Raw genomic sequence first — 4818 nt, 5'->3', positions numbered from 1 at the left:
GTATGTGGTGTTTCATGTCAAATGTGAGACTAATCCTCACATTAGTCTTTTCTAAAATATTATGTAATTTTGTCATTTCATTGTCATAAATGTGTATGCAATCTATTTTGATAGTGTTACACGACAATAACTTGGCTGTGATTGTAATTCTTTAATAACCTTATGAAAGCTTGAATCACTAATTATACAATAACTTTCTGAAAGCTTGAATGACTAACTATACAAAATGGATATTTTGAACATGAAGAATAATCATATTGGCTAAATCAAGTCAGCTGTTATCTGAATCAAACTTGAAAGTACCAATAGTATATTTTACATCATTCGTCTTTCCACCAATGACAAGACATTGTAGGCCTAATTCTAAGTTAGGCCTTTAAGGACATGCCTTTAAATGATTCTTTTAACATGTGGTGTCCATCTTACTATTGCAATCCATAGATACTTTATAGTGTTGACAAACAACATGTTAAATACATGTTTCATTTATTGTCCTACTAGATTCTTTCGATACAACTGTTTTTAGTGACTTGGCTCTTGTAAGAAACATGTAGTTCCTATAATGTTAGTAGAGACAAAACTAGAAGCATTAGCACCAAATGTTGTCGAATTCATATGCTGCATATATTAAAAAAATAGAAATAAGAAAATGGATAATTAATGTTAAACCCATAAAAAAATTAAATAAAGTATTTTACCAATTGAGGAGTTTGATGAGACCTAATAGAAAGACAAACTTTTCTGTACCATAAAGGCCTACTGCCATTCACAAAAAACCAAACCAAATGGTCCAAGAACGGGATGCTAGTCAATATGCAAGTTTTTTTCATTTTTTATGACAACCATAGAGAACTTTGGGTGGAATCACAAAATTGAAACTTAAGAAGCATAATCTAGTGATGAGCCATCTAGGTTGTCAAAACCTAATCTTATGAAGCATAACCTAGTGATATGTTTGAATACTGTTTGTAATCTAGTACATGAGAATATTGTTATTCTCTTGCCATGTGGTATATTTTCCAATCTTCTCCTTAGGTTTCTCCTTAGGTTCTGATCTTGAAAGAATACCCAGTACATGAGAATATTGTTATCCAGATGTGCACTGTCATCGAACATTTTACATGCAGGGGTAGGAGACATTGCATGCATAAATTTCTGGATTCATGAGAATTAAACCATGAGCTAGGGAGGTTTCGAACCAAATTTTGTAAAACTATGAAATAATTCAGACAGTTCAAAGGACAAAAAATCACAAAATTTTCAAAGAGAGGTTCTTTTGAAAAAAATAGTAATAGATTAAGACAGAACAAATGCACTTGACAGTTAGCTGAAGAGAATATGAAAAACATGAGCTGCGATTCAAATATTTTGAGAAAAACCTTCTTAAGCATGAACCATTTGCACAACAATCAAGAATGAGTTTATCCATAAGCAAACCAGAATTGTGAACATGCCCTCACAAATTGCAGTTGCTCTCAAATTTAGTGATGTAAAAGAGCACAAATCCACAAACATGCTCGACATAAATGATAGCAGTTGATGATGAAAGTTAAATCTGCCTCGAGGTGCACAACTAAGACATTTTCGTATTCTTATGAGAATGTTTAAAAGATTAGAGGAAGCTTGAGTGGATACATCTTGAGATAGTTTGGAAGAAAAACAAGCAATAGAAGGGTAAAAATTCACAATTCATTCAAACAGAAAATTCTTGATGACTGCCTTTTGGTTTCCTCCTAAAAACTTAGACTAGACCATGTGGTCCAGAAAAGGAGAAAAAGGCCTGCCTATCAACAAGCACTTGAGAAAAATGGTCATTCATTTTTTGCATGCACACAACTTCAACTAAACAAAGCTCAAATTCAAAGTTAAATGGCATACTAGACCATGTTAAAGAAGATCAGCCCAAGAATTCTATCAATCGATGGCTTGGCAATGTTTATATATATAGTCAATATATATTAACATTTATTTAGATATTATTGTAGGTTAACATGAATTGGGTTTGAGTCAATACTATTGCTAAAATAAAAGATGGTAGGCTGCCAATTTGCTAATTTGGTTATGAGCCAAACAAAGGACTACTATATCCAGTAGACCATTTAAAAAAAATAAGGCAAAAAAGTATAAAAATAGGTCTAATACATAAAAAAAAACTTCAAAATATGACAAGAAGTAACAAAAATGCATAGGGTATGACATGTGCTACCCTTGAATTGAATCGGTTTACCACTTATTTTTTGTCAACAATGGTTTAAATTAATTACAGATTTAGTTGGTTACAGTAAAAAACAATAAAAATTTGAATAGCAATCAAACGGAAAACAATGACTCAATATTTTATAATGTATAGACTATACTGTACCTAATTATAGGTTGCAGCATGCCCACAATGGAGGACCACAGAGGTCTGCTGTTGCTGAAGCAAAGCATTTTCAAAATCTAAGGAAGCAATCAAAAAAATGCAAACCGGCTCCCTTTGCTTGCTGCAAATGGGCTATCTTCTTCAACCTTTCCTTCCTCCTTTGTTTGTGCAAAACCAGCTTGAACAGGAGGAGAAATTAGAGAACATGATCTAAAGTCACCAATAACTTCCTCTTTTAAAGTGATTGGTTTCACAGTGAATCCAGCAGACTTCTTTGTTGAGCTAACAAAGTGAAAGAGGGAAATGTCTGTTCATCATGTGATGTGAAGTTCCCCAATTTTCCATCTTGTAAATGTGAAAAATGGTAGGATGACAGGAGAAATGGCAGAACGACAGGAGAAAGAACATACACGCAGAAGTGAAACAACCCAAGAACATAACAACGAGAAAAAAAAGAATAAAGAACAAAACAAAATGAAAATGTTTGAGAGAGAATCCAAGAAACAAAACAAAAAGCAAAATCAACCCCAAAACAAAACAAAGAGCTTTTGTTTATCAATAACCAAACAAGAAACATAAACAACCAAGATAGAGAGAGGTGTCTCTCTTACCGATTCTCTTGCCCATCTGCCTTTCAGCAGTTCCTCTTTCTTCTCTTTCAGCAGGCCAGTCGCCCAATTTTCTCTAAAGAAACATAACTTCTGTTGGTGTTGGGTGGTATACTGGTGTTAGGGAAGACATGTTTGAGGAAGAAACAAGAGAGAGAAAAAGACCACCAATAATCTCTAACGTATGTGAAACCACCAATAGAAAGATTTTTTTTTTTACAAGCAAAGGGAAATGGGCGGGAAGCTTCTTTATCGTGTTTTTTTTTTTCAATATCATAAAGCCTTTATACCAGTTTTTAATTTTTGTTAATATATGTTTGATTTGTTAATACTTTCCAAATTTCATTTTTTAAATACATTTTTAACCATTTCAATTAACAAATGATTTCAATTAGGTGTGCTTGGGCCCATTTCAAATTTAGTACACAAAATTAAAATATTTATATTATAAGAATATATATATATATATATGTATATATAAAATTATATTTAAAATTAATGAAAATAATTGAAATCAGGCTCACCCAAATGTCAACCCAAGCACGGACTCAAGTGCAGCTGGGTTTCTTGTAAGGCCTAGTCGGCCCGAGCGCATATTCAAGAAACTCAACCCTGTTTGCTGAAAGCCTAACGAGCACTTGGCCTGGTATCCAGTTTTACTTCTTATTCTAATTTAATTTACTGATTCTCTAAACTTTTTTACTTTCTGATTTGATTTTAAAAACAAATTTGAGTCAAACTTGAGTTAATTCTCTAAACGTTACAAGCATAAGTTAAAATTGAGTTCGATTTGTTTATCAGCAAGTCAATTTTTTTTTAGCGAATTTGAGTCGAACTCCTTCTCACAATGGCTAAGCTACTGCAAAGAACATCCCTTGATGCATTCGTCGATTGCATAAGATAGTTTAACTAAATAGTTGTAATTACGTAAAATAGTTTAATAGAACTTGGTTTAATCCTCGACTTACAAATTTTAAGTTATTTTCATATACTTCCTCTGATTAATTCTCTTTTTTCTAAATACTTACCTAAAGCAACTAGTTTATCAACTAAATAAAATTTTTATTAGGTTGCATGTCCATACCAAAATGATATGTTTGATTAACTATTAAAATAGTTTGTTGAATAAATAAATTATGCATATGACTTTTGTACTTTTTACATATTGACTGTGCATATTGAGCTATGATTTTTATCTTTTTAAATAACAACAAATTTAAATTTAGTACACAACTTTTTTATAATGATCACTTATTGATAATTATTAAATCAGGTTACCCATATTAGTTCTTATTTACAAAATACATTGTTTAATGAAATTTTCTCATTTCATTGAGTTAGTTAAAATAAATTGCTTTACATATGTATAAAGAGTGTTCAATGATATCAAACCTTCATTCATTCCACATCATCACTAGCACTTTGGGTTAATCCTCTTAGTATATAAGTTTGCTTAATTACATAAATAAAACAACTTATAAATTGATCCATTTGCAAATTGTATTGTTTATCTTTCAAACAAATTGTTTCATTTGCACATTTCGCTCTCCGAATTATTGAATTGATTTTATGATTCAAATATTCAATCAATCTTTTTTTCCTATTAGTTAAAGGTTTTTGTTTTGAAATTGGTGAACTATGTGTTATGTATCAAATAAGCAACACTTTTAGGCTTGTATAATTATACAAAATAATTTACTTGATTAATTAAATAAGTAATTGATAAATTGATAAACAAAACATTTTTTAAGAGTTCTGCAATTTTTTCATATTAAACATATTTATTTGATATTAATTTTCATATCTCTGAAAATACCAATTTTGTTGAAATTTTTTAATTGAAGTTTT

Source organism: Nymphaea colorata, chromosome 7, assembly GCF_008831285.2.
Source record: "Nymphaea colorata isolate Beijing-Zhang1983 chromosome 7, ASM883128v2, whole genome shotgun sequence".
Lineage (NCBI taxonomy): Eukaryota > Viridiplantae > Streptophyta > Magnoliopsida > Nymphaeales > Nymphaeaceae > Nymphaea > Nymphaea colorata.
This window is presented reverse-complemented; position numbering follows the sequence as displayed.